This window comes from Dufourea novaeangliae, unplaced genomic scaffold, assembly GCF_001272555.1.
Source record: "Dufourea novaeangliae isolate 0120121106 unplaced genomic scaffold, ASM127255v1 scaffold53, whole genome shotgun sequence".
Lineage (NCBI taxonomy): Eukaryota > Metazoa > Arthropoda > Insecta > Hymenoptera > Halictidae > Dufourea > Dufourea novaeangliae.
This window is the reverse complement of record NW_015373925.1, coordinates 235,810-256,350: the sequence shown is the minus strand read 5'-3', so window position 1 is coordinate 256,350 and position 20,541 is coordinate 235,810.

Below are 20,541 nucleotides of genomic sequence, written 5' to 3'. Positions count from 1 at the left end.
GTGTGCTGTATACATGAGACACTTCATAAATGCAGAAACATCAACAACTGAGTAATGAGTATTTAACTTTGATAATACAATCTAAAAAGACATCTTTTAAGGTACCATATAATGGATGATCACTACACTGTGAATCTTTATGCAAATTTCAATTTTTAAAGAGTCACTACTGGAGACTAGAAACAAAGAGAAATTTCTTCACGGCATCAAAGATTCTATCAATTCTCACATAAAATAAAAACAACACTAAAATAAATTCTTGCTATACTTCTTGCTATACTGAATTTTAGACAATTCTACACGCCATAAATGCATAAAATTCATAGTCTAATGACCATAGCACCAAGTGAAATCAATAGTTCTGCAATTGTTACTGTAAATCATTCATGAACTCAATTCTAAGACAGGCTTACTTGACTTAGGTACAAGCGAAATGAGATATTTAGGGAGATTCTATCAATAGTATTTATAACTCCACGGTCGATGTAAAACATTAACAATTCCAGCAGACGGAAGACTAGTAAGATAGCAGCATATGTATATGTATCAGTGTCTTTCGATGAATTGGCAATGTACACATGTCAGTCTCGGTGCATAATGTATGCACATCGATTGAGCCAGATCGATGTGGCTTCCGCTCCAATTCTATCAAGATTAATGCGAACGTACCATGTTTCCCCGTATACTGCCATCTAAGTCTTCTTACTTGATTCCAAATGCAGCGTGACGAGTAAATCAGAATCGCCGTTTACCGATCTTCAACGTCAAATCGAAAATTCCTTTCGAGAGAAAAATGAAGCAAAAAAATTCCACATTTCTATGAAGCGACTCGTAAGTTCAGCTCACATACACAGGGTGTCCCACGTAACGCGACACACTATTTTTCTGCCATTTGCGGCCATGCAACAAAAAGTGTTTTAAAGCGTACTTTAATGGTATCGAGTGCTCTACAAATGACGATAAAAAAATCAAGGTCATCTTGGTTAACATAAATAGGACCGCATGTTTTTTTTATGAGATTGTAGGGAACTTCACGACAAATTCAAAAAGCATATTACTTGATATTTTTATTAACTGAGTACCAGGTTTACAGTAGACTTTATTTACAGTCTGTCCTAGATGTGTTTACAATTTACACTCTTCGAAAATGAAATATATTAAAAAGTGAAATATTATTTCCACTACTGTAAACCTGGTACTGAGTTAATAAAAATATCAAATCACATACTTTTTGAATTTGTCGTGAAGTTCCTTAGAATCTCATTAAAAAAACATGCGATCCTATTTATATTACCCAAGATGACCTTGGTTTTCCTATGTAAACCAAGTATTTTCGGAATTTTTTGATTGTCATCTGTAGAGCACTCATAACACTTTTTGTTGCATGACCGGAAATAGCAAAAAAATAGTGAGTCGCGTCACGTAGGATACCCTGTATAGATAATAAACGACTTTTTTTCATCAAGGATGAACAGTCAAATTTCGGGAAATCGTTATCTTATCTCGCGACCATTACGATGTTAATTAAAACTTCCCTGAGGCCCTCCTTAAAAAACCTGAGTAAAAAGTTTACGCGGCCGGGAACTTGGCCACGTCACTGTAGTCCATAAAAACCAGCAACTTTTAAATACTGAATGATTAACAAACAATATCCGCGGCACGAAGAGTTTATTATCTCGATCCGAGTCGTTAAGAAGAGCAGGGGTGAAAGCTTCTTCGTGTCAACATGAAACGGAAAAGAGTCCAGAAAACGATTCAATATACAGGGTGATTCTTATAAAGTAACCGATTGAGTTTTCTCCGAAATAGATAGATAGACGAAAAAATCGATTCAACAAATAATGTTCTGTCGTATTCTGTTCATAAGAAGAGGTGCAGAACTTACAATTGTTACTTTAAAGAGTATTGTATCATTGTGTTGAATAAAACTTGATATAAATTTACTTTGCGTCATAATTTACTGTGTGAATGACGTTCATGTCGTCAGTTACTCTTATTAAGATATTAGTATTTTACATAGCAAAGAAATAAAATATTTTTAAAATTAAAATTATTATTATGATATAATACTAAAATACAGAAAATATTTTAACTTATATTAAATTCATCAACGAATTGGTAGCGGTTTTCTTTCGTTTGGAATATACATATCATCAGCAACATTTTATTTCAACCTTTCTATAAAATTTGTTAATCCATAAAACAAATTATGACACAAATTCAATTTATATGAAATTTTATTCATCACAATTTTATAAAGTTCTGTAAACTAACACTAGGAACTTTTGTACCTACCTCTTCTTATGCACTTTGAGCGGTAGTTCACCCCCTAAATATGAAAGCGGGCCAAAATAAAAAAAATAACACGTGGTTGTTATATTTCGATCCTCCAAAGAATATGCGGAAACCAAAGCAATCAAAGGTGGACATCTGAAAACTCTTCCTTGCTAATGAAACTAACGTCTCCCGCGCGTATTTCACCCACGTTCCCAACGAAAAGACCCATAAAAAACCCTGAAACGAAGTCTCGAACGCAATTCCATCATTAGTGATTCTCGTCTTAGTTTTGGCATGTTTAATCCACCCTGTTGAACGTTTTTAATAACACTAGAACTACTGAAGATACGCGTGGTTCTATTTCTATCACGTTGGTAAAGGGGACAGTTTATCGTAAATATGCAAATCGATAAATTAACGAACATCTTCACGTATATATTTACAGTAAAAGTTAAAATACACAGTTATGACATTTTGATAATTTTTATAAGAGTTTACTAACCAATCATTTTGACTGCTTTGGTAGTTCTACATAGATAGTGTCAACACCCTGTATGACGTTACGTGTATTTTACGGAGAAGACACAAATCCGACAAAGAATTTATATAGTTTCCGCGCGTCGAAGAAGAACCTAACGAAAAATTTTCGATGAAAAGCAGGTGAACTAGGGGCCGTTATACCAAGACACCATTTTCGAATATTGCAATTCAATATGGTGGGCATCGCGTGTCAGCATCCGTGCAGTTACCATTACCGTGAATCATGATATCGTCGAGGCGGTGCATGGGCCAACATCTCTGGCTTCTCGTAAGCATTCAATGCTATGACGTCGTACAAACTAACGAGACCGTTAATCCGCTCATTTTTTATCACGTATTTGGTCGGTCATAGAAGGCTTATCGGTCGAATTCACCATTCGCCACGCGGTTCGATCCGAAACTGCACTCGATACGAAATCATTGGATGCGTTTAACTGTCCATCGTGAAAGAACAATATTTAATCGAACACAACTGACCGATTGTGGTGAATTAATGGAAATACAGGATACGATCAAATGTCTGGTTTATCTGAAAAAGAGAGACTATTTTACGTGTAAATGCAAATGAAAAAAATTTAGAATACAATTTTTGCATACAGAGCCTTGTTATCGAGAGAATTGGCGTTTGAAAATTGATCTGGTACGCGTGTATTCCAGAGATGGGCGAAATCATTATATAGGTAAATAAAGAGTTTCGCAATAACGAATAAAAAAGGTGTAATTACTGCGAGTATTTATGCACTTCAGATAGTAAAATGTTGTTATAATGAAATAATTTTTACATAGTTATATTCAATGTACGTAGAGACAGATTGTTAATGATTTATTAACTTATGTTGAAAGTAACGACTCTATCATAAATAGAGCAATACATAGTATCATTAGTTTTAAAAATTCGACCGGTAGTGTAAATTTAATTACAATATCAAGACGATACTAATATTCATATTTACGCAGTCCGTCACAAAAATATTCGGATACCAGTATAGTTTTGACTTCTAAGGTCAATATTTTGAACATACAGTAAAGGCTACATGAAAGTTTAAAGCTTGGGACCGCTTCAAAACTTGCACGGTGCACCGCGAATCGCTTCAATGCATCACAAATATATTTTTTGTCCGAAGCCCGACCCTCTGTAACAAAATCGGAGGGGTAGGCAACGAAGTATGCGCTTCAGTTTCTACGGCCTCCCCGAAGTAGTGGGGATAACGTAGAAACTCTCACGAGGAACATTCCTATCCAACTCTCATGGAGCCTTTACCCTATATACAACCAGCAACAAAAATGTATTACGCCATATTACAGTACAATATATACATGCCAAAAATGAAAAACAAACTGTTGATTCAGTATCTGTCGTTATTTAACCAGTAGAAGAAAAACCAAAAAAAACGCGAATTCTCATGTTATAAAAATATTCAGACACCTTATTACGTTTAAGAATTCCTTATGTTAATCCTAGTTCTACACCTATTACTGCTTAGTATACAATAACATCCGAATACAGTATTTTAAATTGCAGAATTAGAAATCAATCACGAAACACGTTTCTGATAATTTAATAATTACCAATCAACGATAAATGGCGAGCCCTCGTGAACGGTGGATCGAGCGTCAAATAAACATTTCACGACTGTCCTTTAATTTGCACGAAGTAACAAGGGAATGCATCGAGCAGCACGAACACATTCATAAGTTACGAGTAGCCGGTCGATTGGATTGTCTCCGACAATTAGAAAAGCAAGTGGAACGAGACGTTTGGATGGACTACGGTTCCTTGGCGATCGGTGCCCGGTACGTATCGAACCCTTCTCACGTGTCTTCATGGTTCACCAGGTATAGGGAACCAAGTCCCGGAATCGATTCGTATCTACTGAATTAATTACGCGCTCATTTTCTTTCTCGTATTGAAACCTTGGCACCAACTGCTACGCCATTTCCACGTTCATCGATCCTGAGAATCAAGCGCACGGAAATAAGGCAGACCGTGAGGCATTTCCCGGTCGAAAGATTGCATGGAAACTAGAAGGGCGCGTCACGAGAAGATCGAGAATCGGTACTGTCGATTAACGGTAGATATTACTTTTCGTCGATGTAGAACGAAGGGACGGAAATATCAGTCGGGACGTGAACTCGTCCATGGTGACGTTACGCGATTCGTGCATGATGCATTTTATCAATTTTAAAATATCATCTTATACAAACATATCAATCTTAAAATTTATGATACATTGGGTTGGTCCATAAGCTCGTGCTGTTTTGTCGTATGTAAAAATATTCCAGTTTTTTTTTCAACTATCTAATATACGAATTAATCTATTATATATTCTTCACGATTATGTACAATTTCTCCCCAACGTGCTGGTAGAACCAACCCAACCCAATACATCGAATGTAAATCGCTTGAAAACATTCCTCGGTTTTTTATGCAAACCAAGCTCCTAGTCATTTTTGTAGCTTCATGCCGTTAAACAAAACTGCGTTTAAACCTTTTTGGAGGGAGCGAAAAGGATGGTAATCCATGGAATCGAGGTCCTCTAAGTAGGGTGGATGGTAGAGAACTTCCCATCTAAGATTTTAGTAAAAGTTTTTACCTATATCCAGCCGTTGAAGTTGTTCAGTGTACAACTGTGCAGTGGGTTTTAATTCCACTTGATCCCACTTTGTTTAGTTTGGAGGAACTCGTAATGAATAATCCCTTTCACATCCCACCAGAGACATATTGTTTTCCGAGGATGGAAATCAGGTTCATCACGCGGTGTTATTTGTTTTCTTTCCTGTGATTTAGATTGATGTAAAGACACCAGATTTCATCATCTGTTACAATCAAACTTAACAATGGGCGATACTGTTCATGTGCAATACAAAGTCTAGCCTGATTGAATTCGTAGGATAAAATATGTCGGAGCTGCTTATTTTTGTTAACTTGCCACTCCATAGTTTTTAAACCATTAATCGTACAGAACGATGCATGAAACGAAGCATGAAAAAAGAAAAAAGCTATCGAATGACGTACAGCAAATAACTGATAGGCAATTATTATGAGATACATTGGATATGAAATAATAACTGCACGAATTTATATACCAACCCAATACATCGAATGTAAATCTTTTCAATTAACGCGGGCAATCAGCAGAGTCGTGGAACCTGTGTTGCTCATACCAGCGTTGTGATGCTTCTGTACTTTATCGCAACTCGGGAAAAACGATGAACATTTTTTCGAAGCTAGCGATTTAGGCCTACTGTCCACTAAGACATCTCGTCATAGACGCTTCATAGATATTGTGTCTTGTTTTTGGATTAGCGGAGCCACCAAACGCACTAAATTCTTGCACGTACTTTTATTCATTCTATAGAAAGAATGAAATACATGATCAGCTTCCGCTAATCCTAACACAGCAACAAATAATCTACCATCTATGTTGTTTTCTATGTAAAGATGTAACCAATATCTTTTCCGACTTTTACGCCGTGGAATATAATTATATAAGGTGATAGCGTCCTCTTCGTCGTCCGACATCTTTGCGAATGAGGAAAATGAAGCTTTTTGTACGCTTTCTATACGCTTGCAATACGATCAAGTGGACAGAAACTCAAGCGTAGCGTAATCGTCATGTTGTACGCTACGCTGACGTGTCTATGACGAGACGCCTTACTGGACAGTAGGCCTTAGATGTAGGGTGACAACTAATATTGGGTTCGTGAACAGATTGCTTCAAACAGGTTTGGTCGAAACATCTAACAGAAGAATCTAGACAGTTCAGGTTGAGACCGATCACTGCGTAGCGTTCGAACTGAAGGTTGCTTCCAAACAGTTTGATAACGTTTCAAATTTCAAACACCTTTAATGACGAGAATCTAATGACATTGCAAACTCCAAACAGTATGATGTCGTTTCAAACTTCAAACACCTCTGATGGCGACAGTCTGATGACATTGCAAACTCGAAACTGTGGAGCCGTTATGCTATGAAGTTGCCAAAGAGTGATGAAACGTTCCAAACTTTAAGCTGCTCGAGCCGCGAACGTCAACCAAACGACTCGAGATATCGATAAATAACTCACTATGAAGCCTCTGGTATTCTACTCGAGGGGTGCGCTCTTCAACTATTTCACGAGCTGGATTCATTCATTTCATTTTATTTCATTCATTAATTTCAGTAGGTCATAGATCAAGCCGTTTCACACGTACTTTTGCTGTATTTTCTACAATTAGTAACTCGAGAACGAAGCCTCGAACGCAATTTCGTCATTCTTGATTTTCGTCTTTTAGTCTGACATGTAGAATCAACGTACGTGTGAAAGTATCCCACATTCTTATTAGCACCCTATATACACCTGGAACGTTGCACATATTGCGTGGAATACACTCGAAATCTGAAATGCATTCCTTAGATAACAGAACGTTCCGATGAAAAAATATTCGGTTCACAGAGCGTTCCGAAAATCGAGGCTCCACTGTAATGTAATCTATAGGCTCGCTTGTTAACTTCACTCGAAAATTAATTAACGGTTTACTCATTTTTGTAAACAAGATTCCTCGTAAATTCAGGGAAGTTTGACAAGAATAACAGCGAGCCCAGAAGGAAGCCGGCAGACTGCCAACGAAAGCGAGACTTCGTGCGTTTCATAGTGCTTCGCGGCAATCCAACTTATTGTCCGGAATGCGGCGACTTGCGGCGCGGGAAAGCAAACGTCAAGAGCAATACGATACTGCGCTCAAGTCATAGTACGTTATTTATGATCGTATGTACACGGTGGCTTGAGCTATACAGGGTGGACCAATAACTTTCACCACCTGGAATGTCTTCGTTATTTTTGGAGATATCAGAAAAGTTTATTCACGAATGTTGTACGGGACCGATGAGTCCATAATATGCCAGTGATAATTTTTGATGGATTGAGGATTTTCAGAGATTTCAAAGTAGCTTCTCTTTTTTTAAATGGCATGCTGAACTTTCTCATCCCTAGTAGAGTAACAGATGTTTAAACGATGTCAGTCGATGTTAAATAAAAGGATCAAACAACAATGTTTACGTTATAAGAGGTTTATGGCACAAGAGCCGTCCTTTTACTCTATTACTTAATGTCGAATGACCTTGTATCGCAGATCGTTAAAATCATGCAAACATCAGCTATTTTACTACGGATAAAAAGTATAACATTCCATTTTAAAAAAAGTAGAGATGACCTTGAAACCTCCGATAATCTTATATCTACAAAAAAATTCAGACTTGCATGTTATGGCCCACTTGATACCGTACAACTTCTGTAAATAAATATTTTTCATATCTCTAAAAATATCAAAGATATTCCAGGTGGTCTAAGTTATAGGTCCACCCTGTATAGAGTGTTGTTAAAAAATGGTTCATATTTCTATGACTGACGGTTGTGCAAAATTGTCAATCTTGTACAATTGAGCTTAATGTAACTTTTTGATAATATAAAATTACATGGGACCGAAAAAATTAAACTTTACCTTATATTGTCTCCTATTATTTTTTCTTGTAAATATATATAAGGTGCCTTCGGTATTTCGTGCCGTTATTTGTGCCCATGATTATGAAAGTGGTGTAAGTTAAATAAACAAAAAAAATGGAGTTTCTCTCTTATTTTATTATACATCGATTAATATTTCACTATTATGAAAAAATTTTCAAAACAAAAAATACATGAGTTACACGACTTTCACAATCACCGGTACATTCATAAACAGAGATTCAGAACATATTTTTCTTATTATTCGATAAACATTCATTTTTTCCGTCGCTGCATCGTCAGTATGCAATGAACCATGGTTACCGAAAGCATCCAAAATTTATGCTTTTTCACTTTATAAATTATCAAATCTATTCTATGGTCTAGACCTCTGTTCATGCAATTATCATCAAGACTTAATTAATTGAACGCAAAGATTTGTAAACCCTGATAGAGGAATTAAGAAAATTAAATAGTGTGGACGCAGTTGCATATTATTATATTTTAAGAAAGTTATTTTTACCCGAGGTTTATACTACTAAATCATAAAATCTGTTTCCGGCAGGTATTAAAAATCAGGAGAATTAAAATGCAAGAAAGAAATGTTACACTCCTTCTTACGAGGAATATGATAACTTAACGATCAACATTTAATCAACGTTGAAGGAGGTAGCTCATCTGGATCCAGACCGAGAATTCATTCGAAAAACATGAGAAATTGGATACTATTCTTCCTGCATGACTATGTTTAACAACGGACGGAGTGTTTCCGTGGTATCGTTATAGTCTTTGCGCACTCGCGAAATGTGTTAGAACCGTCGCAATCCTTGTGTTCATGCGGGGACAAAGAGCTTAATAATAGAAAGCATGTAAGAACGTTAAGCGCTTCTCTTATTCGCACATCTCTACGCCGAGCCTCGAATATATTTGTCGAGAAATCAAAAATTTTCCATTTTATCTAGTAACTTCGTCTACAACTTGGCAGAAAAAAACAAACGAAAGGAGTATCAATTGAAACTTACAATTCTAATATATCACTAAAGCATCCTGAACAATTTTGGAAATACTATTACTATAATACTACTCCTACAATTACTAATACCACTGAAGAGGACGTAGTTCGTGTAAAAACAATTCATAGATGAAACTGTGGATTGTAGTACGAAGCTTTATTTTCGAGAAAAGAGAATTTGAAACTTTATCGTGCATACGTTGTTTTTTATACGACTGACCGATGTCTGTTACCAGCTACAGTATCAAATAAACGTTTGCCTTTTTGTACGTTATTTTTGTGGGAGTCTTTTTCTCGATGTTTTTATTGATCCACTGTAGTGAGTAAAAAGAACTATCGAAAGAAATAATTAATTCAATATTTTGCAGACACAAAAGATACCATACCTATTGAGAAGTTTGATAAATAACCGCATTTTGAAGCACGAAAACAGTCATAAAACCGTTTTTCGTGTTGTAAAAAGTTGGCTAACGGACAAAGGACATTCCTACATTGGAATGAACATCCGACAATGATAATTTCACCCTTCTGTGTACCATTTACAAATACCTTGTAGAATTACGCACTTTGAATGTATATAATAAAATGAATACATTTAAAAAAAAATAAAAATAACTCTACACCTATTTTGTATTTTATTGTAAAATACGTTTTGTTTTACAGAAGAAGTGTTGAAAGTATTATACAATAAAATGGACACATTTTTTCATCACTTTTTGTATCAGGATTTATAATTCACGTTACATAGGAAAAGCAGAAATATCGGCTCAAGATGTTTGTAGCATGACCGTGGAGCCGAGATTTCGGCTTTTGACTACTAAAAGGGTTAAATCCTACTGAAAACCGATGGAATTATTTAAACTCAAACTACAAGCTCTGAAATTTCAAAATACGAACAAATTATTTAAGCAGTGCACCAAAATGGCAAAGAATGAGTCTTGAAGAAATTCGAAAACATTTGGCAAGTAGCATATCACTACTTATTATGTTACCTGTGATTCCTAAGCATTTTTCATTCAGATTATCGAGCGTTATATAGGTTGCCTGCGAACTGATCGTACAACCTGAAAGGATGTAATTCTACATGCCAAACTAAGTTGAAAATGTAGCAATAAAATTGTTTTGTATGACGCTTCGCTTTCGAGACAACCGCATTTGAAAATTTTCTGGATATACGTGTGCAATTGAATAGAACAGGCGAACGCGTCTGTTCATTAAATTCCGTTTCTACATACCGCCATCACGAATACAGATACTAACGTTCATAAGTATTAAAACACCTGTCCTGTATGAAGACAATGTGATGTTTCGTAAAAACTGTATACGTTAGGCCGCATTTATTATTCATACTAGCGTAAACGTTACCCATCGAGCTATAATATACCTTGAATAACATTTATTTCAGACTTTCAGCAATTTCGAAGTGTCTTGTTACACTTACTGCATATTCGATAAGTGTCCCAATATTTCTGAACACGAGTGTACGTGTTAGATGAATTGTAAAAATTTATTATTTCGAAAACAAAGTATTATACGAACAAATTTCATTGTACATTATCGACTTAATTTTTTCGCATAGAATCACATCCTTCCCGATTGTACCACCAGTTCGGAAACATTCTGCACAAACCAAAGCCAATAATCTCTGTCGTAACAGCAGTTGCATTCTGTATTACATAATGAGTTATGCGCAACTATTATTAATTTAGAACATGTCAATACCACTGCGAATTCCAATCGAAGGATTATAAATTAATCCGTGATGTATCTACAATATTGCCAATGAATCGTAATAAATATTGAATACGAAACAAATAACTCCTGGCTCTATTGGCTTCATAACTACTGGACAAGAGGGAATAAACAATTCGCTGTCTATAAGAGAAGGTATATAACGGTGGCTCGAGATCCATTTATAAACTTCACTCGCAGATTCAATTACTTTTTCTTATTTCTCGTCGTCTGTGTAGTGAACGCGCGCGCGCGCAACAAGTCATAACAATCCCGCTTTCTTATAAACCCTCGATGCTGTCGTATTTTTTTCTTTATCCGGCTACAAAGAAACTTACTCCCGAACGAATGAAATAGGTGTCATTCCAGGCGCTTGGTTTACTACCGGCCCCGGAAGAGCACCAGTAAATGGAACATTTCCATGGATTCATTTGCTTTCGCCTTTACGGCGTCGCGACCCGGTACTTCTATTATTAAATCTCGCGGTTGACACAAACCCTGGGTGCATGAACGAACGAGGATCGGGCTCATCCGTCACGATTAACCGACACACATGATACATTTGCTAACTGGAAACGTCAGTGACATAATAAATTGCATAAGGTCTCCTTCGACCAAGAAAGTTAAGAGTTCATTTAACCCTAGAACGTCACCCTCTCATTTTTTAGCATACGTGAGACTGTGCAGATGGCACCAAAACAAAATCTAAATGTTATAAATATTATTGAACACTTTCGAGGAATCCTTTTTCTATTTTTGTTCAGACGTTTTAAGAAAATATAACTATAAGATGCAATTTTCATTTACAGAAAGGAAATAAAAGTATGAAAATTATTTTGAATTGTCTGTTAAGAGGATCTTTATTACATATGCTTTCTATATAATGCTTTTGTAGCTATTCTAATCACTATACCTGGTTTTTAATGGTCAGAAAATATAATTTGTATCTTACTATTCTTTTAAATTTTGTTTACTTTATCCCCTGTATTTGTCTATTTGACCTATGTCAAAGTAATTTCTGTCTAATTCCGTCTAACATCCACAGGGCTTCGACGACTATTTTCAGTGTTTGTGTAATTATCATGGACAATATATCACTTTAGAAGGCAACTACTTTCAATAATTTCTGATAATCGCGAAGAGCGTGAATATCATATGAAAAATTGCTGTTATCACTTCTATTCGGAAAATTTTTAAACAAACCGTGTATATAGATGTGACATATCCTTCTGGGGATCAAAAGTGGTTATAAATTTTAATGCAACAATCAATTTCAATTTTAATAGTGCGATCATATATAACTCCTTAATGTATTCTGAATTTATTGGGTTATGAAGAAAGTAATTTCGTATTTCCACAGTAAATGATGCTTTTTTCGTTTTTTAAAACAAAACACTGCTCCTAGCTAATAAAATATGTACATATTCTGAAAGCTTATGCTTTAACACGTCGTTTAAAAAAGAAACCATCACGATTACGTTAAACTTTCTTCAATTGACCTCATTTTGAAAATGAGTAACGAGGAGGTATACTTTCGAGCAATTATGCTATTTCATTTCCCAACAGGGAAACCCGCGGTACAAACAAATAATAATTTCCTATACATATTGACGATGCAGTAATCAAATAGAAATAAGAAAAAGTGTAATTGCTCGAAAGTATACCTGCTCGTAACTCATTTTCAAAACAAGATCAATTCAAGAAAATTTAACACAATCATAATGATTTCTTTTTTAAATAACGCGTTGAAGTATCAACTTTTAGAATATCTATATGGTTTATTAACAGGAGCAGTGCGTTGTATTGAAATGAAAATACCATCATCTACTATAAAAATCCGAGATTACTTTTTGGATAATCCAATACCTCAAAATGTGACTCCCCAATGTCTGTAAATAACCAAAATTGAACGTCATTTTCCGTATTGACTGGCCGAACTCAAGGTCAAGGTACATTACCATGAAAGTCAACGGCACAGCAGACATCGTTGGATTGCCACTTCAAATCAATTCCGGGGACATTGCCTGAAAGCTACGACTCGGGTTATCGATTGTACAGTTGCAACGGCGAGCAAGAACGAGGAATCGAGACGAAGCGAGACGGAGGAGCCTATCGCGGAAAAGAGAAGGGCAACATTGATTTCCCGTGCAACCGCATTGGTTCGCCATCCTTTCAGGAAAGCAATAGTACCTGTCAAGGAGCTCGTCGTCAACGATGGTCCTGCAAACAGAAGTATTGCAAATGCGAACTATTCCATAGTTCGTAACTTTATCGGATCGACTTCGGCGCCGTGGTATGTACATATATCGAGGGAGACAATAAAGGGAGAACGAAGGGAATCGGCCGTGGACTGTACATGAAAAATCTCCTTTTTCGTCATAGCTTTGTTATAATATTTGTTTTATAGGCTTACATGCGATCTGAGTTAATATACGAATATACAAGAATGTGTGGATGATGGGTAAACGATTTTAGGGAACTAAGAATATTATAATCATATCTAAATAGATAGATTGGATCCATAACATCATTTGCTCTCCATTTTCAAACAATCACCCAATATTAATTTGGTGGCTTGACCAAATGCGAGTAAAAGCATCCCATACAACTCCAGAAAGTTCTGACTCACGACATAACAGGTTTGGACAGAGCCGGCGATCGCAATTCGCATATAGGTAGTATGTACATATATTTCCTGATGATTGTTATGTTAGTGTTGAAATACAAGTAGACGCGATTAAGGATTAACATGGATGTCTAAGTAAACATATCAGTGTAACTTTCCATATTTTTTATCTATGTACGGAAAATTCTTCGGATCAGTCTTTTCCTGCAAGTATTCCTTTAACCTAATATTAAGTGGTTACATATATTACATAGATTAATATATTAATTACTACGAAACAATGAATTCATCTAAATTAATTACCGCCTGTGCCATTTCTTTAGAAGATAATTACCTGATAGAGGGTTTATGAACCCTTTTCGAACTGCAAATTGATAAACTAAGAATCAAAATTAATTCATAACTAAATATAGCAGTATGTCCCTTTAAGAATGGTTTCTAAAATATAATAGGTACGGATAAGATAATTAATACGTATTTACGTTTAATATTTTCTAGTTACAGACTGCAAACTGTTCAATACAATTCAATTCTGCCCGAATATTCCTTCGATACCAGTTTTATGAAATGTAAATAAGCAACAAGAAGCATGATACTCGACATCTAAATAAATATATCGGTGTCGGTTAATGGTTGACATTTCAAATTAGTTTCCAAAGTAACAGAAAATGAAAATCCGTTGGATGGTACGAGTCTTCCGACTTCACGATGAGGCAAAAACATTCGATTCAGACATTCGCGCGCGCCACGCGGTGCAGAGGAATGCAATCTTCAATAAACTGAAAATGAGATTAGATAGCAGGAGAGCAGTGCTTAAACTGCGCTTATGTCGATGTACACTTCCATAACCATTACGACGTACGCGTGTTGCGATTACATTGTTTGCGCGGTCAGTTGTACGTCAAACTAGACAGAGAGCTTTCTACGTGGTATCTCATGGCGTGGCATTGAGTAAAAATTCGAACACAAGATATAATAGAATATATAATAGAAAGGGCATTTGCTACTACAATCATTTTCTGATAGCCTTATATAACCTTTGAGACATTATTTCACAATCGATATGATTGATTTTGTCTTGAGAAAAGTGACAACCTTTACCTTTGATACATTACTGAAGTAATCAAATGATTCTATTATAATCCTGTATATATCTTGTAATACATACGTACCATACTCTATTCGATCTTTGTTGCCACAAATCCCCCTGTTTATATAAAGCACATACTAAGAAATAGTCTACGAAGATTGTCAGCACAGCATCACCATTTCGATAGTTTATACATACTTGTTCGTACATTCTAGCCTAATGCAAATTTCAAGAATGAATTAAAATATTGAGTAAACATAAAAGTATTGGCTACTTCTCCAAATAACCCTCTTCATTGTCTATAACTCCCTGTCATTGTTTTCGCCGACAACAATTGAATTTCTCACTGATAAAATGAAACCAAAACCATCACACCAATTTACACGCAATGGCCATGCCATCCGTAAAAAACATAATAAATTGGACAAACTTATTTCTAATGAAACGAGCATTTTGGAAGTAAATAAATAAAAGCATTGGTGGACGTTTTCCGGTTTTAAGAGGTTAGGTCGTCAACACGCCGCTCGCGATTCAATATAAGTTCACTTACCGAATCTGTTCATCAGGATCGGCGACGATGTATGTATCCTTAGTAGCCCGCGATCACCAAACGAAAGATCACGTTTGCTTTTGGTTATTTGCTTTTGGATGCATTCGTTAATTGGCAGCAACAGGTGACGCGGACTGTATCCGACACTGACACTTCAGCCGACCACACGCGGAATATCGAATTAACCGGCACGCGTGCGCGCCATTCGAATTTACATCGTTAAAAAACACTATGTATCACCCGACACACTCGGAGACCAGCAGTTCAAAACGATTTATCTCCTACAGATCGCCTCACTTCCTGCTAATTAACGATCAAGAAGCTCGCTCGATCGTAACACGACCGTTTGGCAATTCGAATCTCGCGATTATGTTGATTCAGATTAGCATCGATCGCGTAACCACATTAATATCACTTATCACTGTAATTGTTTCTGCTTGTTCTTGATTTTATGCAGTTCACCATTACACTTCTGGGAACAACAAAACAATTTTGAATTTGGGAATCTATGATTATGACTTTTAGGTTACTTCAGGAGATCTAGGCCAAATATGGAATGATTAATGTGAGAACCCGTTATTTGTACACCACCTTTTCGTTTACTGTAAAATGTAATATCTATCTTCATTTTATGTTTATTGTTCGCGAGTAGTTTAAAAGGTGGGCATATCTAATAATTTCTGTTTCACCTTCAACTTTCAATGACGACCCTAATAGTTTAATAATCTGAACATACCCTATGTTGCTATTATTGTTAGAATGTTATTCCCGCCATTCGAGAATACACAAAATATGAAGTATTCTTAGATGTTTTGCAATTAAATATTAAACGTTCAATATTTTGTTGTATTAAGCTATTGAAGTCTAAGATGACTGAAATCTTTTCGGAGTACGATACGTAAATCAAAAAGAGTCTTAAAGGAAAAAAATGTTTCTACAATCGAAGCAAATTAATCAGTCCAATCCTACTTACGTAATACTGACCTGTTTATGCATAGAACAATAAAGAATTTGAATAGCTTTCGGAAAAATAACTAGTTGGACTTTCTCTAAACGTACATTGTTCTATAACCTACAAATTCATTTGAGTTAATAACACTTAAAATTACCGAATAAATTCAAGATTGATGGTCGTTCCTATACACACATTGTCGACTGTTTCACAGAAATACGTTTCGAAACGAATCACTGTACCAGAAGAATGTTCACCGAAACACCGGGCATCGTTGATACACATACAGAACAGTCACACTGGTGCACACAAACTTGTCGCCAAACATTGGTTTTCGAAATCGTGACCACGTTCATAGAAGAAGAACACGATGAAAGATAAGACACGCCAGCAAGGGAAGAGGAAAAATCGCGATCGTAGAATGTGAACAAGACGAGAAAGCACTTGAAACGAAAGATCGACACAGACTGTCGATACAACGAGCGTCCGCGCGCGACACCGACAGCTTGCTACATTATCGCAATTTTACTTGCGTACACATACCCCCTCTAGGTGGATCCCTTTGCTTCCGAGTTGGTTTGTATACACCGGTGCATCCAGTCCTCTGCTTTCCTCGAACTTTCGAAGGTTTTTTTTGTATTTGGAGGGTCATATGTATTTTCGAGGTAGAGAAAAACAAATGTTACTTCATATTTGCTTGTAATTTATAAAATCAATTACGGTCCAGGGAATGTTATGTCGTTTTTCATATCATCTCATTTGATTTTTGCACCATTCATTTTAACCGGACACAGGAGTACCAGGCACCGTATCGTCGCTCTAGTTCTTAAGTGTTCAATCTGCACTAGTTTCTAAACTGAGAAAATTGAGTTTAAAGTTTTGCGAAGTTTTATAATATAGAAGCAGGAAAATAGCGAAATAATCAAACACGCTATAACATCATCTACTGAATAGCTATTTATTACAATATTTAAAAAAATGTTGTCTTATTGTCAACATAGATTTTTAATTGTTGTTAGTATTTGGTAATACAATCATTAAGAAAAAAAATCTTTCAAAGTTTCGGAGTTAGGACTTACAATAATATTTGTTGCTGTCTACGTTGAATTTTCTTTATATTATGGCGAATCTGTATTTTTTGGACCAAAGAGATGCACGTAGATTGATTAACTTAATTTGTTTAAAAAATGGAGTTACAACAGCTAAGAACGCGGACGACGATATATCGTATTATAGGATATTACCTGACGTCCTGAGAAATTTAAATATTGGCGTTGATTCAGATACATCGAGTAATATTAAGTTTCTATTATTCGTTCAGATACAGGGTGAGTCATTTAAATCGATCCCTGCAAATATCTTAAAAACCGTTTATGATACCGAAAAATGTTTCAGATAAAAATTGTACCTATGTTTCATTTCCTAAAGTCGTGTTACATTTTTTATATCATAATCATTCTTTTCAGCAATTTCCTTTATAACAGTTTATACTTATGTATGTCACGACATATGTGCGATATGAGATACATGTACGTTATTCCGACTGTAAGTTCGCATTGCATATTATAACCCAGGCTACTGCATTCAACCAAGTGTCTTTAGACTAAGCCCTCTTTATCCAGAATAAATTAACTTGCCAATGTATATGTGTGGCATTATCAGAGGCGGTACTGCCAGGTAACTAGTCCTAATTGCTACTATTCTCTCAATTACGAGCTGTTAACTCTTGCCTACGTTGAAACTTGTTTTCACAAAGTGATTTCTTTTATTTGTTTGATTCATAATTTTAACTACAAAGACAACGAACAGAAACGAAAAATAACGGAATTTGTTATAATTTTTCGAAGCATTTTACTTGTTAATATGTGCATCGAGTTTATTTATCATATTCGCTTTAGCAATGACTGATAATGATATGCTTGATACACATAAACGAGAATATGAATACTTATACTATAATCATCACTTCTTTGAAGGATCATTCATACTTCGTGAAAGAAGCCAAATACTTTTGACAGTTTTTCTTATCTGAATAAATGCAAAATGTCAACAATTATTTAAAGTTAAATCGCTTTTAACAAACTCTATTGCACTTAAAAGTTTCTTCTTCGTTGATTAAAATAATCATTTTGTCGTATTTAACCAATCTGTACTTTGTATTCGATTAATTATTACATTAAAATTAGTTTTAATTATTTTATATCCAGGTAGTACCATACCTGAACAATTCATGTAAAATTTATCTATACATTTTTTAATACAAATAATTATCACAAATAGATGTTTCATTTCAGGTCAAATTGACCCTGAACAGTTCATAAGACTAAAAAGGGTCTATAGTCTACACTATAATATATTTTAAGAAGAGTGTTTATTACTTTCGCTTTCGAAAAAAGACTCGATAATTTTTCTGACTAAATTAAAAAGAATTCAACAACCTTTAAATATCAATTGACAATCTTTTATAATCATATTGATATGATCCTATGACATTTAATACCGAAATAATCGGTGATTACCGGATATATATTTTGACTGGAATGATAAAAATAGAAGGGATCTTGAAAAACGAATTAAGAAGCCCACTACACTATTCATTCACGTGCTGCAATAAAAGTCACTTAAAATCATAGAAAAACATGCGAACATAAATTTGTACTGTCTGGTTATGAAGAAGTTCTTGTATTAAAAGTTTCGTGATGCCTCACGGTTAATCGAAGCAACCATTTTGTCAAATTAAAGTCACTGCGTCGCGCAAAATTTAAACGCGTGGCGGCCAACACGACGCAAGTTTCCTCGGAACGAGTTCGTTAGAGATAAGAAGTTTTCTTGCAAATAAGCTTTTACCGTTCTACGACGGAGAATTTTTCCCAGGATTATGTAGATGTCACGCGGAAGAATAATATTTATGGAAGGAATTTTCCCTCTAATTATGGTGAAAATAATGTACTTGTAATTTTCTTCGTGCTGGTGTATTTATTCAAGAAGATCACGGAACATAGGAAGCACAAAAAATTGCAAAATAAATTCATCTAATTATTTTCAGGCTATTTTTAAGTATTAACCTAGTCTGCTAAATGTATAACAATGTAACTCGTATCTTACGAATGATTTATAGAATTTCATTATACAGGGGTGTATGATCTAGTGGTACAACCCAGAAGCAAGTGATACTACATTAATAATTCGGTTGCAAATATAGACTAATATTTTTCAATTCGAAGATCTCGTGTAAATAATTACACGATTATATTTGCGTAATATTTTCTCAGTCTTGAACACGAAACCAAAGAAAAAATAAAACAAACAACGAATATTAATAAAGTAAAAGCGTATTATCCTTTCGTATGGCCACACAGGGCTTTGTGTCGCACAAACAATTCTGCTTAAACTATGTGAACAAGTGTTTTAAGTTCTCCTCCGTCCACTACATTCACTAAATCTGTCCCTAATATATTTTCAGTTAATTTAAAGGTGGTATAACTTTTTCAGAGGTTATTAGTTTAGAAATAACACAGCCACAGCAGACACTTTGCAGGACTTTGTTCCACAAGAAAAAACACCCTTATTCGCCATAAGAGCACGAAAGACTTATTTAAGCTTTAAAATCATGTATACTAGCGTATGGTGATGCTTCTATTAACCCTCAATAGGTAAACATATTTTTTCACACTCCATGAGCAAACTGGATCGTCCATATCAAAGTCTAATGTTTCTACTGTTTTAAGCTGTCAGAATATCTGAAAAAAAACTGGGATACTTATCAGAGTCTCTACTCTATTACACAATAATTCGTTAAGTGGAATGTTTAAAATTCTTTGCAATAAAAATCAAAATTCGGAGAAAAGTCTCGGAAAAATGAAATTTTGCTTGGCTCATCAAGGACCCAGATTACCTACGTAGGGTTAAAATTCTTTGGAAGTTAATGACAAACATTTCAATCGTCCGACCTGTCTTAGTGAAAACAGCAATTTCAAGTGAGTTAAGCTAATATACTCTCTTGATCTTTCGTGACCGCAATGGATTGCCGAACGTATAAACAAAACTTTTAGTATCTGAAACTCAATCTCTCCTGCAAGAGTAACTAGAAACATGTCACAAGTTCCTACACAGAACATTACAAAGTATTTACTGCACACGCAACCCAAGCACCTGGAAATATCGAAGGGGGATACCTTTCGGTAAAAATAGCGTGTACACTCGTATCACGAACGGTCAGCCAATAATAATTGTTAATCCTGTATTTTCTAGTCCCCTGGTCTGGCCGATAGAGAGATCCGGCG